At 36.5% G+C, this 27,814-nt stretch overlaps 1 long non-coding RNA gene across 1 annotated transcript in view; it reads right to left on the bottom strand.

Moving 5' to 3' along the window:
* Positions 1-2,634: 2,634 nt before the first annotated feature.
* The window catches only part of LOC145540914 (uncharacterized), a 56,801-nt gene continuing 31,621 nt past the window's right edge, over positions 2,635-27,814 (bottom strand). Inside the window, exons 2-3 of the long non-coding RNA XR_014078633.1 lie at positions 13,299-13,416; positions 2,635-4,912 (exon numbers count right to left, since the gene is read on the bottom strand). This is a non-coding gene — a long non-coding RNA (uncharacterized LOC145540914). The remainder of the gene's footprint in view (positions 4,913-13,298; positions 13,417-27,814) is intronic.

Here is a 27,814-nt window from a genome sequence, read left to right as displayed (position 1 = left end):
ATTGAGACTTTAGATGTTAGTATTATAGGAAGTCAGTTAGAGCAAGAATCTGAAGAATCCTGCACTGACTTACTGTTGAGACTTCAAGGTACTCAGCTGACTTCAGCATGGATTCGTCTCCTGACAGAGACAATACTCTGAAGACAGCAAAACACAGAGGATAGGAGGTGGGTATCCTTGACGGGGTGTAAGAATTGCACGTCCAATAAGGATTTCTAAATAAATTTTAAAAAAAGAATTGCATGTCTAGGTGTGCAGAGTGACCAGGAGTGGAACCAAGTGTCTTTCTATAATGTTTAGTAAGAGAATGGGATCACTAGATGAAAATATCATAGATGTTTTAAGGTATTAACTTACCTTAGATATTGAGGAGGTTTTCCTTCCATATGATTGTTCCTGCCTCTCATGCTCTTGCCTGCTACTCATTTTTCATGATGGATTATGGTTATTGAAGATTTTGACATAGCAGACTCCTACCTCAGCTCTCCCGAGAGGGCCCATAATGATTATGATAATAATGCCATCTATGCCAACAATAGCCTCTGTTACTGATAGTGAAACATCTATTTCTACTACCACTATTTGCCATTATTATTGATAATGTCATTAACAACACTACTATGTGTCACTACTATTCATACTATTATTATGATTACTACTATTATTACTAATAGTACTATTGTTAACCACTATTATTTTCTACTATGATTAGCTTGAAGTAAGCATCTTTTATGTGAAAGACAATATTTATAGTCTATTTAAATATAATTCCCTCCATTTATTTAATGGCATTATAATATAAATAACATCATAAACATTTAACATTTAAGGTGGCTAAGTGGCTTGGCCAAAACCATCCAGCTATTAAACATTTGAAACAGATTCCAATCCAGATCTTAGAGATTTCAAAATTCACCCTGTAACTACTCCACCATGCCATCTCCCATCTCTCCTACCGGAGAGCATCTTAGAATGCGCATTTTAATTGTGTTTACATTTTAATATGATATTTATATGGAAGCTCATTTAAAATTATTTATATTTTAAAATATTTAGAAAATTACAGGAAGCACAGCACAAGAACTTCTTTCTTCTGAGTCACTTGAGAATAATTTGTCCTCCTGATGCTCTAATATCTTTTCTATGTATTTCCTACAAGTAAGGGTATTATTTTCCTCATAACCAATACAATGATCAAAATAAGAAAACTAACATTGATATGTTACTATCATCTAATCCTTAAATCCCATTCATGTTCTGCTAATTGTTCCTATAATGACTTTTATAAAAGAAATAAATTAGCTCAGAATTACATGTTGTGTTTAGCTATCATATCTCTTTATTCGTCTTCACACTAGAATTACTTCTCAGTTCTTCCTTAATTTTTATGACCTTGATGCTTTTAAAGAGCAGTTATTTTGTAAAATATCCCTTAGTTGAAGTTTGTCTGATGTTTCCTCATGATCAGACTCAGGTTGTGTTTTTTTGATGGGAATATCACAAGTGTGATGCTACGGTTTCCTAATTCATCTTATTAGGTGGCCCACAATTTATATTTATCCTATGACTAATGATGTTCACTTTGATCACTGACTGAAGTAGTACATGCCAGGATCTTCCTCAATAAAGTAAATTTTCCTAGCCCCTCTTGTAATTAATAAATACTTTGTAGGGAGATATTTTAAAATCATGTAAATCTCCTTTTTTTCATCGAACTTTTAATTTATTTATGATTTCCTAACTTACTGAATAAGTTCCATTCTGTTACTGTCATTATCCATTTTGATGCTGAAATTAATCCCAATTTGTCTAGTGGGAATCCTTTCAAACTAGTTTCTGGATTTTCTTGACATGATCCAATTATTCTGTGACCTTTGGTTTGTTTGTTCCTGGAATAAGTAAGATTTTCCCAAGCTGATGTATCCTTTGCCTCAGTTCTAAAATCAAGTACTTCTCTAACGAGGCTTGGTTTTTTTCATTTGAGAAGGACAGTAAGAAGCCATAATCTGAGCACTAGGTCCGTTCATTGATGATAAAGTTTTGCTGCTCCCAGGCCTCTCAGTAGACAGAGCTAGTGAAGGTATGTATGAGTGTGTGTGTGCTTGTGTGTATGTACTTAATTTACATTTATTTTCTTACGTATCTGTATGTATTAAAAATTCAGGGCCCTTTCTAGTTTTATTCCTTTCCACATTTGTAGTTCTCTTCTGATACCTGGATGGCTTTATCATTAACATAGTTACTTATTTGATCAACCCTCTCAATATAACCAGTTTTCCATCTCCAGTCTTACACTGATGCCCTCCTCACCTTACTTAGACACTGACTCATACTAGGCTGCTCCCGTGATCTGTGCAAAAGACATCTTTCCTCTCTCAATCTCTGATATTCCCAGTAAAACAACTTATTCAAGTGTAAATAAACACATTTATAACTTTAAATAATTATGATCTACATTTTTCAGTACTTTAGAAATAGTTGATTTCAGTAGTTTTATATTTAACTTCCATTAAAGAATGATTCTTCACTGTGATACATATTCAATTATGTTCACTTGGGGGAGGGGTTGGCCCCGAGGCCTAAATTCTGCCTGTAGCCTCTTGGTGTAGAGCCCAGAAAGCTAAGAATGGTGAATTTTTTTTTCTTACATTTTTTAAGAGTTGGAACATATATAGAGATACATATGTCCATGTCTATATCTATGTTGTTCAGTCACTCAGTTGTGGCTGACTCTTTGCGACCCCATGGACTGCAGCCCACCAGGCTTCCCTGTCCATCATTATCTTCCTGAGTTTGCTCAAACTCATGTCCACTGAGTTGGTGGCACCATCCAACCATCTCGTCCTCTGTAATCCCGTTCTCCTCCTGCCTTCAATCTTGCACAGTATCAGGGTCTTTTCTAATGAGCCAGCTCTTCCAATCAGGTTTCCAAAATATTGGAGCTTCAGCTTCAGCATCAGTCCTTCCAATGAATATTCAGGGTTGATTTGCTTTAGGATTGACTGGTTTGATCTCTATATCTATCTACCTATCTATCTATATTTCCTTACGTGACCTGGAAATCCGTAAGTATTTACTACCTGGTTCTTTACCAAAAAATGTTTGCCAACCCAGACCTGGGATTTCTGAGTGCTCTGTCCACTTAGCTGATTCATTTATCTGGTGGTAGTGACATACCACTTCCCAGGTAGTGCTAGTGGTAAAAACCTGCCTGCCAATACAGGAGATGTAAGAGACACAGGTTTGATCCCTGGGTCAGGAAGATCCCTGGGAGAAGGAAATGGCAATCCACTCCAGTATTCTTGCCTGGAGAATCCCATGGACAGAGGAGCCTGGCAGGCTACAGTTGATAGGGTCACAAAGAGTTCTGTAGATAGAAGTCTTACTGGGCTAACATCAAGGTGTCAGCAGAACTACACTCCTTCTGGAACTCTAGGGGATTAATTGTTTCCTCAGTGACATCGAATGAAATGTTTCTGAGCTGCTAAAAGACTCAAGGACTCTAAGTAAGTTGCAAAGAACCACTGAAATTGCTATCTCACCAAAACAGAGATAATAAACAACTTGAAAAATCATCAGTGAGAAAAGGATAGTTCTAAGGATAAAATCTATGTCACCCTATTCCTTGTCTTAGATTAAACTTGCTAAGCTCCATTAGCCCCTGATTTGCATGGCCATTAGCAGAAGGCTGGCCTCCAACACTATTTATTTCAATCAACATCCTCTTATGTAAACTCCTAATGCTTGATTATATGAGTTTGTACAAGTACCGAATTAATTGAGTATAACCCATAATTCAAATTCAACATTAAGTCCATTTTGAACTAAAATATGATTGATTGTGAGAAATGTAGAACCCTGGAACTAGAGTATATCAACAGAACGGGGTCATTATTTTTGAGTTACATGCCAAATATTAACAGAGTGGGAGGGTCAAATTGCCACCTTTGGCCTAAAACATATGGTATCCACTTATTTATAAACCTTGTGTATTTGGTTTACTGCTTTTTATTAGAAACCCATAAGCCTGGTTTCTTAAAGGCAAAACTTTATTGTCTGGATAGAAAAAAGGAACTCTTATTTGTGTTGAAACAAAAATAAAGAGGCATGTACAGAAACAGTTCCACAGTCCTGCTAACAAAGGCATGCTTGACACACTGTCCTTTCTTCACTGACACAAGACAAAGAAAAGCTGTGTTCAGCATTTTGTTTATCAATTTAAGTGCATCAATTCTATTTTTCACATATTGGGACCTCCTTGCCTTAAAAAAAAGAAAATAAGAAATCTCTCTTTTCAAAAAAAGGTTTTAAATAGCTGCAGTCTGTTTGTTTGTTTTTTTTAATTTCCAATTTCCTTTCCTACCCAAGCAGTGCCCCAGACAGAGGTACTTAAAGAAAAGGTAACATGAGCAGGGGAAAGGAACAACAAAATATAGACAATTTTCACAGTGCCACGAATTCATATTTTGCTATTAGTTTATATCCTCACTTAACAGTTTGGGCTAAAATGTGAGCTCTAGTGTGATGCTGGTACTAATCGCCTTGAATAATTCATGCTTTATCACTCTCCAGGGCCTTTCTGGAGCCAGGCTGCTGGAAGCCATATTTGGTACTTCAGAATACACAACTGATGATTCTCAAGGCTACAAACTATACAGTGAGATGCAGGTACTTGATTCAGTAAGCTGGGAAAGACAGGACAGAGGAGAAACTGGAGAACAGTACCCAGTCCAAGAAACCGGCTGGTGCTCAGTGCATTTCATATACTCTAAGACTGGAATCTTACCTGGATTGGTGGATTGTGGCTGTTCATGCTCTTCTTCAACAAGGCTAAAGAAAGCCCTCATGGCAATTTTTGCTTTCTTTGGCCCAGGAGAAAAATTCTGAAGTTGCTGATGACTTGAAATAGGTCCTGGAGAGAATAAAGAAAGAAAATTAGAAATATATATGTATATTTTAAAAATACCTCACTCAACTGCCTTGTCTGCGTAATAACAGTGAACATGACTGTCACTCTGAAGACATATTAGCTCATTTAGGTAATTAGTGTGAGCAGCATGTTTCCCTACTTATTCCATTCAATTATAGGGTTCTCACTTTGTCATTACTGGAGTGTCTTAATGTGACTTGTAATTAGTGTAATTACAATCCAATGTTAATTATATCTGCCACTTAGACATAATTTTATATAGTAATGGTCTCTAATCTCAATAACCTTATTATGTTGTTTATTCAAACAGGAATTAAGTCTTCTTTCATGCGTCAAATATGGAGATTACAAAAAAGTACTGCTTGTGTCATTTTGGTAGTTATGACAAGGGAATCTCTGAAATAGCAAAATCATATTTGAGACAATGTCTGCATGTGCAAACAATTACAGCAGTTCCTCCCTGTTTCCAGAAATATGCCTATATATCTCCAAATAACTGTGTGCAGAGGCAGTTTGAGCCTTAGCTTGAATTCTAGGAAGAACTAATGTGTATATATTTAGAAGCCTAGTGCAGTGGTTTGGCTTATTAGTATACCAAATACACTCATGGCTGACCATTTCATGGACCATTGCTCTGAGTAACTAGCCATTGTATATGATATAACAATATCACCTCACATTTGAAGAGCATATAATCTTTTAAAGTGCTTTTAAATATATCATTTCAGATAATCTCAAAAACAACTTTGTGGGAGTAGCAATGGTAGGTATCAGATTATTTCAGTAGATTGGGAAAAAAAAATAAAGATCATGCTCACTTAGTAAGGGTAGAGCTGTTAATCAAAAGGCAGTTTAGCGGAGCAGCCAATAGTATGAACTCCAGAGTTAGATTTCTAGGTTTTGAATCCCAGCAACTCCACTTAGAAGTTAACACCCTTAAGCAAGTTACTTAGCCCCTCAGTCCCTCAGTTTCCTCTTCTATATAACAGAAATAACAACAGTCTCTACTCCAGAGGGTGGTTACAAGGATTAAATGGGCAAAATAGAAAAAGCCTAAAATGGTTCTTGGCACAAACTAAAAACTAAATAAACATAGGCTAGTATTATTGTTATTCTCATGAGCACTCTCATCTCTTGATTTGTGACTTAAAGTTTTTTGCCCATAAACCACATCATTTCCTTATAGATTTTCTTATGCTAACTACTGATTAAAGGTTTGATCTATACACTGTACAGTTTTGTGTACATACAGTATATTTACTGAGAAATAGATAACCCTGACCTGGGCTTCCCTGGTGCCTTAAACAGTAAAGAATTCGCCTGCAATGCAAGCGTGAACTTCCAGATGTTCAAGCTGATTTTAGAAAAGGCAGAGGAACCAGAGATCAAATTGCCAATATCCGCTGGATCATCAAAAAAGCAAGAGAGTTCCAGAAAAACATCTATTTCTGCTTTATTGACGATGCCAAAGCCTTTGACTGTGTGGATCACAATGAACTGTGGAAAATTCTGAAAGAGATGGGAATACCAGACCATTTGATCTGTCTCTTGAGAAACCTGTATGCAGGTCAGGAAGCAACAGTTAGAACTGGACATGGAACAACAGACTGGTTCCAAATAGGAAAAGGAGTACGTCAAGGCTATATATTGTCACCTTGCTTATTTAACTTATATGCAGAGTACATCATGAGAAACGCTGGGCTGGAAGAAACACAAGCTGGAATCAAGATTGCCGGGAGAAATATCAATAACCTCAGATATGCGGATGACACCACCCTTATGGCAGAAAGTGAAGAACTAAAGAGCCTCTTGATGAAGGTGAAAGAGGAGGGTGAAAAAGTTGGCTTAAAGCTCAACGTTCAGAAAACTAAGATCATGGCATCTGGTCCCATCACTTCATGGGAAATAGATGGGGAAACAGTGGAAACAGTGTCAGACTTTATCACTACTGATGTCAGAATCACTGCTGATGGTGATTGCAGCCATGAAATTAAAAGACGCTTACTCCTTGGAAGGAAGGTTATGGCCAACCTAGATAGCATATTTAAAAGCAGAGACATTACTTTGCCAACAAAAGTCCGTCTAGTCAAGGCTATGGTTTTTCCAGTGGTCATGTATGGATGTGAGAGTTGGATGGTGAAGAAAGCTGAGTGCCGCAGAATTGATGCTTTTGAACTGTGGTATTGGAGAAGACTCTTGAGAGTCCCTTGGACTGCAAGGAGATCCAATCAATCCATCCTAAAAGAGATCAATCCTGGGTGTTCATTGGAAGGTCTGATGTTGAAGCTGAAACTCCAATACTTTGGCCACCTCATGCGAAGGGTTGACTCATTGGAAAAGACCCTGATGCTGGGTAGGATTCGGGGCGGGAGGAGAAGGGGACGACAGAGGATGAGATGGTTGGATGGCATCACTGACTTGATGGACATGGGTTTGGGTAGACTCCGGGAGTTGGTGATGGACAGAGAGGCCTGGCGTGCTGCAATTCATGGGGTCGCAAAGAGTTGGACATGACTGAGCGACTGAACTGAACTGAACTGCAATGCAGGAGACCTGAGTTCAATATCTGTGTTGGGAAGATCCCCTGAAAGAGGGCATGGCAACCCACTCCAGTATTCTTGGCTGGAGAATCCCCATAGACAGAGGAGCCTGGCAGGCTACAGTCCATGGGGTCACAAAGAGCTGGCCACAACTGAACGACTAAGCATACACACATACAAACCTGACTCAGTACTATTTAATAAAGCTGAAATAAGAATCCTTTAGCTAACTCAGCTGTTATAAGAATACAATATTATGAAATTCCTTGGGGAAGATTCAATAGTTTTATTGCTCTATACAAGTATCAACTTCATATCTCTGACATGCTCAGAGTGGTACTTCTCAGGACTCTAGAATTTTATGAATCCTCAAAAACTTAACAGGATCAAATGCAATAGCAACTGTGAAGTATTCTTTACACGAACACTTACAAAAACATTAGCTTTATTTAGTTAATAAATCTAGTATCTGTATTTTTAAAAGAAATATTCACTTAGAATGTTACAAGTTACAAATTTGCCTGTGGAGTGCTTTCATTTCCTTTAAGCTCAGGTTATTTTCCTAATTTTCCAGAAACAAATAGTTTGCGTACCAAGTTTCGAAATGATTTGGCCTCTTTGGACCTATGATCCCTTCTCTGACAAAGCTGGCAAAAAAGGATATTCCCATAATCTTTGCAGTAATAAACAAGATGGTTTTGCTGCTAATGTCTCTCAGTCGACAACATCAAAACACCAACATACAGTATATGGCTATGATTTTTTAGACCATTTTCAAAGCTCTCAGGTAGGGGAAATATTAGCTCTCGAAGTGTGCTCTGAGTTCAGAGAAAGCTAGGCCTGCTGGAGTTTATAGCAATATAAACACAACCAGTTGGGAAATCTTTGGAATGTGCACTGCTGCCAGAGAACTAGTCATTAAATATTAACTAGCAACTCTTCTGACTTTTTGTTTTATTTATAATTATTTACATGCAGTGTTGGGACATTTTCTCTGAATAGACAAAGAACACGGAAAGATGTCAATTTCTCCATCTTTCAATTCTTGAAGTAAATACAATGACCCAGGTTTAAGCTTCAGTTAAATGTGTGGATGAATTCTCTCTTCTAGACCAATTTTTGCAATGAGGAATCTGGTTTTAATGTTCTCAACTGCACAAAGATGGCAGCCACTTCAAGTTGCACTTGGGTTACAGCTCTCGAGCCCTCCAGCTGCTGGCCATGCTCCAAATTGGACAATGATATCCTTCAGACTGCTTCTCCTAGGATCCCAGTCCCCTCCACTATTGTCTGAAAGCATTTATTCAGAATATTACTGGGGAGTGGCAAAAGATATGGCAGCAGCAATCCCATCAGGAAACTCCCACATTGAGGGTGGGAGGCCAAGGTAGGAAATGCCAGCAGTCAGAAGTTAGTAACATACTTCAATTCTTGATCCCAGAATTAGCTAACTTTGTTACCTTTAACTGGTCACTTGACTACCTTACATCTTGTTTTTCCCATCTGAAATTAGTTCCCCACCCAATAATTTTCCTGATAGAAAATAAATTTCCTGATAGGAAATTTTATCCTGTGAGGATAAAATGCACAATTACAGCATATTTACTGAACACAGTATGTTCCTAGAAATAAATGTGAATTACTAATAATGATGATGATTTCATAGGTGAGGGAGCTATCTAAGGAGCCAAAACAATGTTTGTTTAAACTGAGGGCAAGAGCTTGGAATTTTTACATCAATAGACATTTTAAGAACAGGTACAATAGGGCTTTGGAATTGAACAGTACTGGGTTCAAATCCAGACCCCACTACTTCCCAGCTGTATGACCTTGGGCTACTCAACCTCATTAAGACATAATCTCTTTATCTGTAAAGTAGTGACAATAAGCATTTGTGAGGGCTATTGTGAGGATTGTATGAAGTAATGAATGTAATGAATCAGCAGGTTCTGGACTCAAAGCATGGCAACTGTTATTACTAGAGCAGGCCATGATGAAGAGCATTAGTTTTATGTTACTTGCAACAGGAAACAACTGGAAGGTTTTAAACTATGATATATGCTTTATGTTTTCAGAAGATCACTCTGCTTTGAAGAAAATGGAGTACAGAATGGTAAGAGGCTACCCAGGGAAAACCACCGGAGGACTATTATCCAGATAAAGGAAAACGATACACAGCATGTGGATTTTTGCAGTGGAAATGGTGATAGGTAAAAAAAATTCAGGTCATCAAACCAACTCTCTGATGGACTGGATGTGGGATGTGAGAGGAAAGAATCCAGGTTTTGAGCCTGAAGGTTGGGTGGATGATGGTGTGTTGGAGCAGATGCTGTGGTGTGCTGCCCAAATCTTCTCCCCCTTCATTCAGGAAAGGCACTCATTCCTTTAGCCTCTAGGAGTATTAACTGCTGGTTGTTCATAGCCAAGTCCTTCCCCAGAAATTGCTTTCTAATGAAAGCAATAGCCTTGTCCAAAATTGAAAATCCTCTTTAGAGACAGCCCCTATCCAAACCATGGTTGATAATGGCCTAACGAGGCCAGGCCCCATTAAAATATAGGATAAAATTCAGAACAGCTCTAAAATGTTGCCCCAGCTATAGTGCTCCCTACAGACACATTTGAGGCCTTTGTCTAATGCAGCTCAGCTTCTCTTACTGCTCTATCTTATTTCTTACTCCTTTACTGGTGTTGTTCCAGAAAGTTCTCCCAACACAAATCTCTGCTTCAGAGTCTGTTTTAAGTATCCGATCTAAGATAATTTGGGTTTGTTATGGTCCTTACAAACAAAATCTAAAATGGGATTTTGGATCTGAATCATCTACTAGCAGGCTGGAGATGAGAACCCTGACACTGATAGACATTGATAGCTAATGTGGCATACTATAGTGGTACAACTGTTAAAATTATTACAGATGATAACTGGGATGAAATAATGGTAGAAGGAAGTGAACTGGTTGGTACACTAGCTCATGTAACTGAGAGGTTCAGGACTATGGCTTTGGATGGCTCTTTCTGGAAATTGTCAATTAACTGAACAGACTAATGAAAGTTTGAGGTTGACTGATTACCAACTTAAAAAAAACACACACACAAAATTTAGGAAACATTTTTGGCAGAATGTAAAGAGAAAATCAACTACAGTTGAAAGGCAGAAAGGGTGAGTATTAAACCCATAACTAGTGTGGAAGATTAGCAGAGCCCCAGAGAAGATGAAAATCTGGTCACCATAATCCAGGTTCCGATCTGAGAGTTAGGAGGGAACTATCTTGGTTAATGTACTCAAAAATCTTGAATTCCCAGGCTTCCCTGCAAAAGTGGTCTCTCCTTGCTGTTAAAGCAGTGTGTTCCCTCTTGCTTAATAATCATACAAAGGTATTTATCTTGCAAGACAAGGGAGGAGAAGGCAAGGAAGGGGGAGAGGGAGAAAGGACAAGGGGGAGGAAGAAAGTAGTGCATGATAAAAGACCTCTAGGACCTAACCAGCATATCCCAGCAAAAATGGAGAAAGTATACATAGGAATAGATTCTGAGAAGGCTGGGGGGCAGGGGATAGGGAGTGGTGTGGGATATAAAACTGGAAAAAGGAAAATTTATTGATATTGAAGCACTATCCTATGATGATAAGATTTAATACCATATTCATATTACTCAAGGTTCAACGAGAAGCAGAAGCAATAGAAATGTCTATCTACTACACACATACATTTGCACATCTATATCTATCTATATATATATCAAGATATAGATACAAATGTTGATGTCTTTTTTATTTTTTTAAAAAAGGATTGTCTTACACAATGATTGGGGCTGGTAACATGTATCTGAATTCATAGGGGAGGCAATCAGGAAGGGAAGAGCAAGAGCAAAATGAAACTTTACCAGCACAGGCCCAAACTGTCATCCATAATTATTTCTCTCTATGGAAGCTTCAGCCCTGCTTTACAGGTCTTCCAAATGAATAGTCTCCCTTACTTAAAGCTTAGGAAATTTAATTACATCAGCAAAATGACTTCACATTAATATCTAGATTAGTGTTAACTGAATAAATGGGAACTATAGCATAACCAAGTTTACACATCAGAAAACTCATAACCATTGGTTTCTTAGATATGACACCAAAAACACAAGCAATGAAGTAAAAAGTTAGAAAAATTCAACCTCATTAAAATGAATAACTATAGTGCTTCAAGTGATGCCAGCAAAATATGCGAAAGACAACCCACAAAATGAAAGAATATATTGAGCAAATCAAATATTTCAAAAGCAACTTGTGTCAAGAATCTGTAAAGAATTCTTAAAATTTAACAATAAAAGAAAACCCAATCTCAAATAGCTCAATCTCTAGTCAGGGAACTAAGATCCCGCATGCCTCATGGCGTGACCAAAATAAATAAATAAATAAATAAAAATCTTAAAGTGGGCAAAAGACCTAATATTTTGAGTATTTTTGAAGATGATATACAAAGATTGAAGCAATTGTACAATATGTTTATTTTACCCATTAGCATCCTAGTTCATTGTCATCATTGTTTGCTTCATTGTAGTCTTTTGCTACAAGAAAAACTTTCACTTTCCCCTGGATACTTATTGCCTATCCTCAGTTTGTGAGGGGTTCACCCTGCTCCTCATTCCAACTACCTCAACCAGAAACATCAAAGTGCATCATGAAATTTTACTAGTCTTAGATTAGCTAGCTAGGATGTTATACACTTTGGAAATATCCAATGATCAGAAATGTCAACTCATCAGTATCTTGCAAACCTTGAACCGCACCTTGTTTCTTTGAAATTCTTCTTTTCCCCATTCATGTCAGAAATATTAAAAAACAGAAAGAACCCCAAATCACATTTCATGACACCATTCTCTTCCTCTGTGATCTTTTCTCCTAGTCCAATGAAAGTTTTTGTCTTTCTACCCTGCTCAATCAGTCATTCTTCTAGTAAACTTCCTCTTCCAGGTAAATTAAAGTGTTGTCTTCTCTTTCTAGATGCTGATTTTTTTCCCCAAATGTCCTGCTTATCTCTTAAATAAATACAAATATTTATAAAATATAAATAATTGACAAGGACCTACTGTATAGTACAGGGAGCTCTATTCAGAATTCTGCAATACTCTAAATGGGAAAAGAATCTGAAAAAAATGGATATATGTGTGTGTGTATATATATATATATATATATCTGAATCACTTTGCTGTACACCTGAAACTAAAACAACATTAAATAAAACTTTTAAAAAAAGAGTCTAAAGCACTTTTCTCTTAGCCTGCACTTAGAAACTTAAGCAAGTCACATAATCCTTTTTTTCTCTGCACACTAAAATTAGAGACCATATCTACCCAGACTACCTCACAGAAGGAATTAAGATAATTTGTGTGTAATTGCTTTGAAATGTAAAGTACCGTATAGAGTGAGGCATTAAGTCAAATAACAGTATGACACATCTTATCACAAAATGCCCATCATTGAAAGAGACAACTGTTTAAGAATTCAAGGTCAGAGAAGGTTACAGAGGATGTGGGACTGCTAGAAATAGGTAGTATTTAGATGGGCAGTGGTTGGGCATTGGACAGGGACAGGAAATGGGGTAAAAACCTGCTGTATAAAATTCCTTCTCCCCACACACATGCTCTTACTTAGTAGTGCAGAAGAATTGTAGACAGAAGAAGCATAAACAAAGGTTGCAAAGGAGGATGAGGATCAAATGTGGACGGCAAAGTCATACAAGTCACATAAGGAACACACACACATAACAGACAGAAATATATATCATAGTACAAACTTGAGAATAGACAAGCAAAATGAGAAGAACCATTGCCCATAATCTTACCTTACAGAGTAAACCTCCAAAAATTTTGTCTTATATCCTTCTGGACATGCTTGTTTATATAAAACATTTTATCCATAATCTTTGATTTACTGTTTGTATCTTCAGCATGTTGTCGTATCTGGTAGATAGACAGTACAGACAGAACAAATGTTTACTGAACTGAGTGGAAACTTTCTGACTCATTTCTGTATGAAGTTTGGTAAAAGGTTTTGACTTTTCTCTCTTTAAATTGAAGTTTGAAATGATCTGGTTTTTCTTTTAGGGTTTATTTTGCTAAGCTAAAATCATTGAAGTAACATCTACTTTGCATTTCATCAACTCTCCTTCTGATCATATTGATGCTGTGGTTGAAATCCAGTCATTTGTATTGACTTTGAATAATTATATATTGTTCCATTCCAATTTCTCTAGAGTACAGATTACTTCATGATTGATCTAGGGAATTAGGCAGCTACAGGACAATTCCTTGTGTAGGTAGAAATCTAATGGGTGTATTCTTATTTTTTCTTACTTAATAAGTAAATATGTAGCTAACACTTTTAGAAAATGTATAAAGTGTAATAAAAAAGTTAAAAACTTTTATAATTATAACATGAATCAAGGCAAATTAGAAGTGGTCAAACAGGAGATGGCAAGAGTGAACGTTGACATTTCAGGAATCAATGAACTAAAATGGACAGGAATGGGTGAATTTAACTCAGAGGACTATTATATATACTACTGTGGGCAAGAATCTCTTAGAAGAAATGGAATAGCCATCACAGTCAACAAGAGAGTCCAAAATGCAGTACTTGGATGCAATCTCAAAAAAGACAGAATGATCTCTGTTCATTTCCAAGGCAAACCATTCAATATCACAGTAATCCAAGTCTATGTCCCGACCAGTAATGCTGAAGAGCTGAAGTTGAATGGCTCTTTGAAGACCTACAAGACCTTCTAGAACTAACACCCAAAAAATATGTGCTTTTCATGATAGAGGACTGGAATACAAAAGTAGGAAGTCAAGAAACACCTGGCGTAACAGGCATATTTTGCCTTGGAGTACAGAATGAACCAGAGCAAAGGGCTCATAGAGTTTTGCCAAGAGAACACACTGGTCATAGCAAACACCCTCTTCCGACAACACAGAGAAGACTTTACACATGGACATCACCAGACAGTCAACACTGAAATCAGATTGATTATATTCTTTGCAGCCAAAGATGGAGAAGCTCTATACAGTCAATGAAAACAAGACCAGGAGGTGACTGTGGCTCAGATCATGATCTCCTTATTGCCAAATTCAGACTTAAATTGAAGAAAGTAGGGAAAACCACTAGATCATTCAGGTATGACCTAAATAAAATCCCTTACGATTATACAGTGGAAGTGAGAAAGAGATTTAAGGGACTAGATCTAATAGACAGAGTGCCAGAAGAACTATAGACAGAGGTCCATGACATTGTACGAGAGACAGAGATCAAGACCATCCCCCAAAAAAAGAAATGCAAAAAAGCAAATGGCTGTCTGAGGAGCCCTTACAATAGATGTGAAAAGAAGAGAAGTGAAAAGCAAAGGAGAAAAGGAAAGATATACCCATTTGAATGCAGAGTTCCAAAGAATAGCAAGGAGAGATAAGAAAGCCTTCCTCAGTGATCAGTGCAAAGAAATAGAGGAAAACATAGAATGGGAAAAACTAGAGATCTCTTCAAGAAAATTAGAGATACCAAGGGAACATTTCATGCAAAGATGGGCTCGATAAAGGACAGAAATGGTAGGGACCTAAAAGAAGCAGAAGATATTAAGAAGAGGAGACAAGAATACACAGAAGAACTGTACAAAAAAGGTCTTCATGACCCAGGTAATCACAATGGTGTGATCACTCACCTAGAACCAGACATCCTGGAATGTGAAGTCAAGTGGGTCTTAGGAAGCATCACTACAAGCAAAGCTAGTGGAGGTGATGGAATTCCAGTTGAGCTATTTCAAATCCTAAAAGATGATACTGTGAAAGTGCTGCACTCAATATGCCAGCAAATCTGGAAAACTCAGCAGTGGCCACAGGACTGGAAAAAGTCAGTTTGCATTCCAGTCCCAAAAAAGGAAATGCCAAAGAATACTCAAACTATTGCACAATTGCACTCATTTCACACACTAGCAAAGTAATGCTCAAAATTCTACAATCCAGTCTTCAACAACATGTGCATCATAAACTTCCAGACGTTCAAGCCAGATTTAGAAAAGGCAGAGGAACCAGAGATCAAATATCCAACATCTGCTGGATCATCAACAAGCAGGAGAGTTCCAGAAAAACATCTATTTCTGCTTTATTGACTATGCCAAAGCCTTTGACTGTGTGGATCACAACGAACTCTGGACAATTCTAAAAGAGGTGGGAATACCAGACCACCTGACCTGCCTTTTGAGAAATCTGTATGTAGGTCAGGAAGCAACGGTTAGAACTGGACATAGAACAACAGACTGGTTCCAAATAGGGAAAGGGGTATGTCAAGGCTATATATTGTCCCTATGCTTATTTAACTTATATGCAGAGTACATCATGAGAAATGCTGGGCTAGATGAAGCACAAGCTGGAATCAAGATTGCTGGGAGAAATATCAATAACCTCAGATATACAGATGACACCACCCTTATGGCAAAAGGTGAAGAACTAAAGAGCCTCTTGATGAAAATGAAAGAAGTGAGTGAAAAAGTTGGCTTAAAGCTCAACATTCATAAAACTAAGATCATGGCATCCAGTCCCATCACTTCATGGGAAATAGATGGGGAAACAGTGAAAACAGTGGAAGACTTATTTTGGGGGGCTCCAAAATTACCGTAGATGGTGATTGCAGCCATGAAATCAAAAGACGTTTACTCCTTGGAAGGAAAGTTATGACCAACCTAGACAGTATATTAAAAAGCAGAGACATTACTTTGCCAACAAAGGTCCATTTAGTCAAGGCTATGGTTTTTCCAGTAGTCATGTGTAGATGTGAGAGTTGGACTATAAAGAAAGCTAAGCACAGAAGAATTGATGCTTTTGAACTATGGTGATGGAGAAGACTCTTGAGAGTCCCTTGGACTGCAAGGAGATCCAGCCAGTCCATCCTAAAGAAGATCAGCCCTGAGTGTTCTTTAGAAGGACTGGTGTTGAAGCTGAAATTCCAATACTTTGGCCACCTGATGCAAAGAACTGACTCATTTGAAAAGACCCTGATACTGGGTAAGATTGAAGGCAGGAGGAGAAGGGGACGACAGAGGATGAGATTGTTGGATGGCATCACAGACTCGATGGACATGGGTTTGGGTAGACTCTGGGTGTTGGTGATGGACAGGGAGGCCTGGTATACTGCAGTCCATGGGGTCGCAAAGTGTTGTACACAACTGAAGGATTGAACTGAACTGAACTCAAAAAAAGGACTTCCCTGGTGGCTCAGATGGTAAAGCATCTGCCTACAATGCGGGAGACTTGGGTTCGATCCCTGGGTCAGGAAGATTCTCTGGAGAAAGAAATGACAACCCACTCCAGTACTCTTGCCTGGAAAATCCCATCGACGGAGGATCATGGTAGGCTACAGTCCTCGGGGTCACAAAGAGTTGGACACGACTGAGCAACTTCACTTTCACTTTTCACTTTAACTTAGAAACAATCATATTAGCAGATATAAGTGGAATAAAATGCATTTTAGACTTGAAAAAGTACAAACTGATATATGTTATAAAATATATTTTCCTCTTAAGGCAGTAGCAGAATAGTCAGTCTGTTCAAAATTAAAACATTAGGTTGAATTAACTTATTCTCATATCTGGCATTGGCATATGGATACATACATACATACATATATATATATACACACACATATAGATAGATAGACAGATACAGATGTGGATATAGATATCTATCTATGTATATTTAACAACTTTACTTCCTTAAGTCCCTCTCCTAGAGTACCAAACATGGGCTTCTGAAAGTCTTAGGTCTTCACCTGTTTGTTTGACAGGTATAACCAGATTAGCCTTTATATTAGAAAATAATAGGAAAGCAACTACTTAAAAAAGATAATAAGTAAGAATGGCTTATTCTTTCCACAGTGCTTGAATTTCTTGGAGTAACCTGTGAAAAATGCAAAGATTTACCCACCCAAAATAGACGTCAAATTCAGATTATGAAGAGATACCAAGAAATGGCACTTCTGGGACCTTCTGAAATCTCAGCATTGAGGCAGCTGCCTCTTCTTTCAACTACAAAACTGACCACGAAAAATTGTATTCCATTTCAGATAGACTCCAGAATAATCAAGCATCACTAGAACAAATTAAGAATTCTGCTTTCATTTTTCTACTTAGCCAGAATCAATCCTACAGTGGCTTACGGCACGGTTCCATGAGTATCACGTTTCACAAATCTTTTTATATAGCTTAAACAAAGTTAAAATGAATATCAGGACCATCTTAGAAGGGGAAAGAAATAAAATATAAAACAAAATTTTAGGAATATTTAGTGGGGGAAAACAACTGTCTCAACTACTATAATTTCCTAGGGTTACTGAGCCAATTATGCACATATGTATATAAGAGTACATGCAGATGCATAAGGGCAGAGATCATACACATAACAGCTTAAACTCTGTTCCATCACAAACTGATAGGCAGGTTTCTTATTCACACAGTAACTGCCTATTGTAGTCAATACTAATTCATAGCAATCAAAGTATACATTATCTTTCCACCCCTGAAAAGCAATAGGTCAGTGAAAATATTCCAATTCACAGCACTCTGAGGAAGCTCCAACTTCCTAAGAAAGGAAAACAGTATTAATAATAATGATATCTAGTGTCTTATTTGCACTGTGAAAAGTGAAAGTGAAGTCGCTCAGTGGTGTCCGACTCTTTGTGATCTCATGGACTGTAGTCTACCACGATCCTCCATCGATGGGATTTTCCAGGCAAGAGTACTGGAGTGGGTTGCCATTTCCTTCTCCAGAGGAATCTTCCTGACCCAGGATTGAACCCAGGTCTCCCGCATTGTAGGCAGATGCTTTACAAGTGTTTAATAGATGGTATCTCTTTTCATTCTCTCAGCAACGCTATGCAGCAGATAAGAATATCATCCTCACTTTACAGATGGCAAGACTAGGGACCAGACCTTTTAAATAACATGGACAGAGTCACAAAGCTAGAAATGGTACAAATAAGACCAAAACTAAGCTTTTAAGTGCTATGCAGAATTGTCTCTGTTGACAAGAGAAGGTATACAAATCTCTATTATGAAATACCCTTGAGGAACATGGATGGCCTACATCTTAAAAATAATCAAAATACTTTTTAAAATTCTGAGCAAAAAACGATCCACGTTATGATGGAAAGTACTACATTTTGCTCACCACCAGTGTATTAACTTTGCCAGCTAAATTCAAGAACTGGAGTTATACATATGAAAAGTGTTAATTGACCATCTCCAAATACTTTTGAATCAATGGTTTCCAAATTCAAAACCATAAGGATTATGGCTTAACATGAACTTTCACTGTTTCCCCTTCCTTCCTTTCTCCAGCCAAAAAAAAGAAAAAGAAAAATTCTATTAAATACCTTTTAAATTCAGACACTGTTAATTACCTGGGCTGCTTCAATAAACAAATCAAGATCTCTGATCTTAAAATTATAACCCAGTGGAAAGACAAGAGAATAAAAAGCAATTTCAATTCTGTATAAAAAGGTTTGATAAGCTCTAAATATGGATAAATAAGCCCAATGTTTAGGAGAGGTTTCCTGATCCAAGCTTTTTGTAGGAGAGACCACAGGTAAACTTATGTTGAAGGTTATTTCTAACTTGAGACCCAAAGATAATGACAGATTAACTAATTGATGTGAAAATATGAGGATGGCTAAAGAAATCAGATATTTATGACATAAAAATCAGTTAGAAAAAGCAAACTCTCAATGGAAAACCAGCAAAACATATAAACAGGCAGTCTTCAGAATAAATCTAAATAGACAATAAACATATAACACAAATGCATATCCTGGCTCATAATTAGACAAATGAGAATCAAAACAAATGTACAACCATATTTCACACATCAGATCAGCAAAATGTAAAGTTTGATGATAATGCTTGCAAACCCATATATTTTGAGCAAGAATATGAAATTTTAAGGAATACAACAAGGCAATAGTTATGAAAACTATAAATTAAAAATGAAGGTACCCTACTCTTTCACTCCTAAGAAATTAATGCAAAAGCTACACTTATAAAAATTTATTCAAATGTGTATTCAAAAATGTTCATTAAAATATGTTTGTAATGGCTAAACCTAAAAATAACAAAAGTACCTATCAGTATTCTGGTTTAATAAGTGTTGACAAGTCTACTTTTTATGAGTTGAATTGTGTCCCCCCTCTAAAATTCACATATTGACACCTTAACCACCAGTACCTCAGAATGTGACAACAGGAAATTTTAAGGGCTAGTTAAGCTAACATGGGATCATTAGGGTGGGCCCTAAACCAATATAACTGGTTTCCTTATTAAAAGGGGTTAGGATACAGACAACACAGACAGAGGAACCAGCGTGAAGACATAGCAAAAGGGTGGTTATCTGTAAGCCAACAGTGGAGCTCTCTGCCAACAGAGCTCAGAATTCTTAAAACAAACTGCAGGAAAGGCATCCATGGAGCTGAGGCTTAGAGCTCTGAGGAGGAAGCACCTTTGGGTTGATACTGGTGCTTCTAAGCTAGGATGAAGAACCTTGTAGATGTGAGACACAGAACTATGGCCACATTTCCATCAGGCAATGTAGGCACAGTGCCTAGACCCAAAATACTTTCAGGGAACCATGAAAATGTTTTGATTTGTTTTAAAATAAGAGTGAATTTTTGGGTTAATGGAAATATTTTTTATAAATAACAGTAATATATTTTTCTTTATTAATGCCATCAGGAAATATAGCTTTAAAAAGTTGGTAACGGTAGAAGCAATCTCCAAAGGCATAAGGGCCCAGAGCCCACAAAATTATAATGCAATCCTTTCTGAATTTCTAAGAAGTACCTGTCTGAGGTTGTATTTGTGTCTCTAAGTGGGTAGAAATGGGTCGGTTCTGGATGTGCTGGCAAACTGAAAATTGTGAACTCAACTGCTGCTACTGAAATTAACTGTTACTATCAAAAGACAGAAGTGATTCTGGAGAGAGAGACGGGACAGAAAGCAAATAGGAATAGGAATAGAAGGAAATAGCAATAGAAAGAAAACAGGGAGGACACTTCATCCTCCAGCCTTCTGTTCTCCTTCTACTACCCCCATTGGCAGAGTCAGGGAAAGAGGTGGGGCAGCACGTGGAAAAGAAAACATGGTTTGTGGAGTTCCAAGCCTAGCATCATTAAGAAGTATAGAAGAATTGGTCTGAAATGGAGAGGCAATAAATTATTGGCACATTCATATGATGGAGTAATATACAACCTGTTAACAAGAATTAGATGATTCTGAGTGTTAGTATAGGCAATATCTAAAATATATTATAACATACTAAATATAAATGCACACTGGTATTGAGTAGAATAGGATAATACATAATGGTAAATATAGATAGATAATTAGATAGATAAATATTTCAATTCCTCACCCTGTAAAAAACTCTACAAAACTTTAAGTGGTGTTTAAATTTAGGGAGTTTGAATAGATTGAGAATGGAGGCTGTCATTTTTGATTGCCTTTGTATCATGTGAAATTTTCTCAATAGACACTTGTAGCTTCATTAGTTCTCCTTAATATCAACAGATGTTATTTGGATAGTTGGATTACACCCCTTTCTAGCTCTTTTTAAAATCATGTGCATCAAAAATTGATAATTACTGTTTAATGATAATAAAGTTCTAAAAAAACATTTTTTTAGGAATCTTTCAGAGAGATATCTCCATTTGGTCTTCTCTTTGATTTTATCTCCCATCATTCTCTTCATATTCTGCACCAAATAAACTGAATTCCTTTCTGTTTTAAAAAAAATGTCTATCTCCTCCTACCAGTCCCTTCTTATAGCTAACTCCAGCTATTCACATTATTCAAGTTAATACTACTTTCTCAAGAAAACTTCCATGATTTCTTGTTTTGTTCATTTATCTAATATGTGTTTTCAATGTCCCTGAACTTTTTCTTATAACAGTCACTACATTTCTATTTTGCTAATTTTTTTTTAGTAACAGTTTTCTTTACTAGACTTCAAGAAGCACTGTGTGGGCAGGGGCTGTAACTTCTTGGTTCACCTAGAAAATCTACTGGCTCTTAATATATAATGGGCTGGATTTCAGATAGAAGAATGGATGTATGGAAGCCTGAATATATAACTGCAAGTTGTTAATCACTTAGTTAAGAACTTATGTAACTTTTTAAGGACTAAAGGAAAATGTCTGCAGAACTATAAAATAATGTTAGCTGTAGGGCTAAGCTAATTACAGTAAATATAAATGGATAAGAATAATTAACTACCTTGAAATCAATTTAGGGAAAGGGAAACTACGTAAAAACTGAGTTTTACTGAAATTCAAACAAAACCAGTGTATAAACTCAGAAAGATTTACAAATACACTGCAGATTTTTAAAGCTTGTAATCTATCCAAGGAAAGAATGAGTTATAGTTTAAAAGATGGTCTCCAAGGATTTTAGAGGGGAAAAAATAAGTGAGTTGAAAAGGAAGGGTATCTATATTCACCCAGAACTGTCCAAAAGAGAACATGTAAAGAGTATACTTGAGTTCAGATCACACCAGGTCGAGAGGTAGGGATGATTTATAAGGCTTTTCACCTTAAATTAATTATCCTTAATATATATTCAACTTTATTTCACTATAGTAAACAATATTTGATTATATTTCTTTTCCAGACCCATAACACCAGAAATTATATATTCTGAAATGAAGACTTTGATTACACACATTAATCATTAGAAAGGTATATTTATTATACTATATTTTAACAATCAGTAAACTTTAATTTCTGCATTAATTTATAATGATAAATTGGATAGCATAAATCAGTTCCCCAAACTTTGCCAACTTTAGGTGTATTAACCAAATGTAGTTTCTATATTACAAAACTGAGGCCCAAACCCCAGTTCTTGATTTTCAGTGTGTTCTACCTGAATAATAAACCACAGTCTCCCTGAACTACATTTAATTAAGCAAACATCTACTGAATATGTACTATTTTTCAATTACTATGCTGTAAATTGAGAGGAATATAGATGAAAAAGACAGTGCTATTGTCCTTGAATAGTTTACAATCTAATTGAGAACATGGACACGTACACACACTATTTTAATTTCATATAATGTATAAAAAAGAGGTATATCCTGAACTCTTAAGAGAAAAGAGAGGAACCTAACTCAGCCCACTTAGGCTTAGGGAAGTCTTCCTGAAGAAAAGAAGAGTTAACCCTAAAATTACCTATGTGGTTAAATTATTCAACAGACTTTAAAGTGGCTTTTTTTAATGATGCTCAATAAAGTAAAGAAAAATATGCTCATAATGAGTAAACAGATAAGAAACATCTACAAAGAAATAGGAACTATGAAAAAGGACCAAATGGAAAACTTAGAGCCAAAAACATACACTATCTGAAATAAAAGATTCAATCAATGGGCTTTAATGACAGGTTAGAGACCACAGAGTAAAGAGTTAATGAAACTTGAATACAGATCAATAGACGTGTGATCTGAATAAGAGAACACATTTTAAATAGAGTATAATTACTTATGGAACAAAGTCAAATAGTCTGACACTGTAAGCAATTCAAGTTCTCAAAAAAGATGAGAAAGAAAATGACAGAAAAATTCTTGAAGAAATAAAGGTGCAATACTCTCCAAACTTGGTAAGAGAGCAAAATTTATAAATGCCAAATTCAAAAACAATAAATTTGAAGTAAGTCTCCCTAGGCACATAATAATATAATTTCTGAAATCTAACAATAAATGAATGAATTAATATAAATATTATCCATATATGTATATTTTAAAGCTGCCAGATAGAAATGACTTATTATGTACAGAGGAACAATGATTAAACTGACTGGTAACTTCTCCTAAGAGTTGGACTATAATTAAGGCAAGAGCTAAAAAGTCCCCTTTGAAACTGGTAACATGAGATTCAAGAGAGGCCTCACTGAAAATAATTTCATGTCACAGTAGCACTAAGAAGTTAGAGAATAGTTAATTAAACATTGCCTTGTTTCTTAAAAGACATACATACAGCAATTGAAAACAGAATTATGTAAACACCGTAATTTGAAACTTGAAAGAGACTGAAGAAAGGCTCCTATTTAAAGCCTTTCAACATTTTCAACACTTATTCACTTTCAACGCACTTCTTTCTCTTCCATATAAACAATTATATTACTGAAATTCAATAGCTACAACTGCGACATAAATGTGACTTCCATTACCTAGACGCTAAAAAAGGTACGACTACTAAATAGGAGCCTTTAAATAGGCTCCTATTTAAAGCCTTTCAACATTTTCAACCCTTATTCACTTTCAACACTCTTCTATCTCTTCCATATAAACAATTATATTACTGAAATTCAATAGCTACAACTGCCACATAAATGTGACTTCCATTACCTAGACTCTAACAAAGATGCAACTGCGTGTCAGTTGCTAAAGAGTGACCACTTGGACTAAGCAATTTGGTGTGATGTATTACCCCAAAACTACATTAGGAAAAGCAGATAAAGTTCTGGTATAGTGAGAGACATTGTGAAGAAATTAGCAGTGAAGAGGAAACTCTCATCCCCTGTTATTGTTGAAATGGCTCAGGATTTTTCCTATCCAACAATTGTCAATGAATTCACACTTATTTACCTAACCTTTATATTAATGAAAATGTTTTGTAGGAGGGTGATAAGAGGAGATCAAATAGCTAGAGATCTAAGTTTTACATTTCTTTAGCTGGCATTTTCATTTTTGCTGTAATGAAAATCCTATTTGGAGGCTTAAACAGAAATAGAGATCCACCATTTCCTTTTTATTGTTTTATACCAAAAGATAATAACACATTAAATACGTTTTGAGAGACCAAAAATTTATTAAAAAAAAACTTATTACACAAGATTAAGCTAATTATTTAGCTGTAGAATGTAATACTATGGAAGATAGTGATAGGCATAGGATAGTTAATATTTCAATAAATGTGTAGCATATATTATGGGTATTGTGTTTAATCATCTTTAATGATGAAACAATTAAAATAAATGCCAATACCAAAGCTATATTGAAAATGTTAAATTGTCAAAACTTCCATTGGCTCAGTTACTTCATTGTGTATATCAGTTATGAAGTTGTGAGTTATAGAAGAGCTGATTGTTTTGTTAGTATTTATAGCACCTCAGATATACTAATATTTACTGCTTTCCTTGGCCATTTAAAGATTTTGCACTTCCAAATAGTCTTCATAGGATGACCACATATTTTTAATCTAATAAACTATTATTTATATTTCAAAATGAGAAAAACTGAAATATAACAAAATCAAAGAAATTATCCGTCATTAGAAAGAAAGTACACAAATAGCAAAGATGAATTAGAAAGCAAATCTAAAAGTGATTAAATGTAACCAACGTATTATAGAACTATACATTGGTAAACTAAAGTCACTTTACTAACAGCCTGAATTGAGCATGGATATTAGTTTTTTTTGTTTTTTAGGGAAGTAGGATGGGGAATAGTATTTCATATTTTTTAATTAGCGCTCTTTCATGACATTTTATTTACTAAACAATTCATACTTTTGCGCTCACATAAAACAAAACCAAATTTTAAACCATATAACCATTTTCTAAATGTTAATGGTGGTTTATGCTTGTGGATAAACATCAACCCATAAAACTACAAAAGATTTGTTCGTTGATTGGTCGTAATACATTCAAATTAGGTCTGTTTAGCAATATAAAAGTTAAATAATAACCTTAAGTATGATACTGTTTAAAAATCTACATGGCCTTATTGAAACAGTATCCAAATTAGTTCTCAATTATTTTAATAGTTATCAGTAATTTTTTTTATTTTTTAATAGAATTTTTATTTTATATTGGGATATAGTTGATTTATAATGTTGTACTAGTTTCAGGAGTACAGAAAAGTGATTCAATGTGTACTCTCCAAGAGTTGAGTCTCTTATTTCCCCTACTACTATTCAGTTCAGTTCAGTTCAGTTGCTCAGTTGTGTCTGACTCCTTGTGACCCCATGAACCTCAGCATGCCAGAACTCTCTCTCCATCACCAACTCCCAGAGTTTACCCAAACTCATGTCCATTGAGTTGGTGATGCCATCCAACCGTTTCATCCTCTGTCATCCCCTTCTCCTCCTGCCTTCAATCTTTCCCAACATCAGGGTCTTTTCAAATGAGTAAGCTCTTAGCATCAGGTGGCCAAAGTTTTGGAGTTTCCGCTTCAACATCAGTCCTTCCAATGAACACCCAGGACTGATCTCCTTTAGGATGGACTGGCTGGATCCCCGTGGAGTCCAAGGGATTCTCAAGAGTCTTCTCCAACACCACAGTTCAAAAGCATCAATTCTTCAGCGCCCAAATTTCTTTATAGTTCAATTCTCACATCCATACACAACTACTGGAAAAACCATACCCTTGAAAAGACGGACCTTTGTTGACAAAGTAATGTCTCTGCTTTTTAATATGCTGTCTAGGTTGGTCACAACTTTCCTTCCAAGGAGTAAGCGTCTTTTAATTTCATGGCTGCAATCACCATCTGCAGTGATTTTGAAGCCCCCCAAAATAAAGTCTGCCACTGTTTCCACTGTTTCCCCATCTATTTCCCATGAAGTGATGGGACCAGATGCCATGATCTTAGTTTTCGGAATGTTGAGCTTTAAGCCAACTTTTTCACTCTCCTCTTCACTTTCATCAAGAGGCTCTTTAGTGTTTCACTTTCTGCTATAAGGGTGGTGTTATCTGCATATCTGAGGTTATAGATATTTCTCCCGGCAATCCTGATTCCAGCTTTTGCTTCATCCAGCCCAACATTTCTCATGATGTACTCTGCATATAAGTTAAGTAAGCAGGGTGACAATATACAGCCTTGACGTACTCCTTTTCCTGTTTGGAACCAGTCTGTTGTTCCATGTCCGGTTCTAACTGTTGCTTCCTGACCTGCATACAGGTTTCTCAGGAGGCAGGTCAGGTGGTCTGGTATTCCCATCTCTGTCAGAATTTTCCACAGTTTATTGTGATCCACACAGTCAAAGGCTTTGGCATAGTCAATAAAGCAGAAATAGATGTTTTTCTGGAACTCTCTTGCTTTCTTGATGATACAGCAGAGGTTGGCAATTTGATCTCTGGTTCCTCTGCCTTTTCTAAATCCAGCTTGAACATCTAGAAGTTCATGGTTCATGTATTGCTAAAGCCTGGCTTGGAGAATTTTGAGCATTACTTTACTAGCGTGTGAGATGAGTGCAATTATGCTGTAGTTTGAGCATTCTTTGGCATTGCCTTTCTTAGAGATTGGAATGAAAACTGACCTTTTCCAGTCCTGAGGCCACTGCTGAGTTTTCCAAATTTGCTGACATATTGAGTGCAGTACTTTCACAGCAGGGAAAGTTGGGCTCCTGTGATCAAACCTGTCTGGCCTTCAAAGCCAAATGCTCTGGGGTCCCTCCTCCCAGTGCCAGGCTCTCAGGCTTGGGGGCTGACTTGGGTCTCGGAACTCTTAATCTTGTGGGAGAACCTCTGCAGTATAATTAGTTTCTAGCTTGTGGGTCATCCACCCAGCGAGTATGGGATTTGACTTATATTGTGAAAGTGCCCTCCTGTTACCTAGTTATGCCTTCTTTGTCGCTGGGTGCAGGATATATTTATTGGTAGGTTCTAGTCTTTTTTGTCGATGATTGTTCAGCAGTTAGTTGTGATTCTAGTCTTTTCATGTCAAGTCCTTCTATTCTTCCATCTTTCCCCTTCCAAGTATATTTAAATTATGTTTTAACAGAGATGTAACTGATCATAAATTCACGTGCCTGATGCACAGCAAGGCTATCAATTCCAGAACATTTGTGTTTAGAGCAGAGAAATAGATTATCATTAAATTAAAAAATACTTAAATTTGTTGGGATTCTTATTTATATTTACCTATTCTTGTAAGATTTCAGGAGGCCTATTGATACCCAATAATGGTTTAAATCAGAGATAAGGCAAAGTAAAAGGTTTATTATACCTGATCCTATCAGAAAATAGAAATCAAACAGAAATTTGAACAGAGAACTTTAAAATAAAGAATTATTAACAGGAGATTAGAAGAATGAAGAATTGTCTAGGAAGAGTTAAAGAGAAATGTAAAGACTAGAGGAATAACAGATATAGGTAACAGCCACTACTCTTAGTCCTAGGGCTGAGATAGGATGACCAAGTGGCTCCTGCCTGAGTGACTCCATGCCTGCCTGACTAGAGATGAGGTCAAGACCTTTCTGGAATGGGCATGGTTGGGACCTTGCTGGTGGATCTTACTGGAAACCTGCCCTCTAAATGGGAGAGGAAGCCATCCT

The sequence above is a fragment of the Giraffa tippelskirchi genome, chromosome 3 (assembly GCF_054371585.1).
Source record: "Giraffa tippelskirchi isolate mGirTip1 chromosome 3, T2T-mGirTip1v1.2.pri, whole genome shotgun sequence".
NCBI classification, from domain to species: domain Eukaryota; kingdom Metazoa; phylum Chordata; class Mammalia; order Artiodactyla; family Giraffidae; genus Giraffa; species Giraffa tippelskirchi.
Note: the sequence above shows the minus strand (reverse complement) of the source record. Positions and strands in the feature narration are given on the sequence as shown.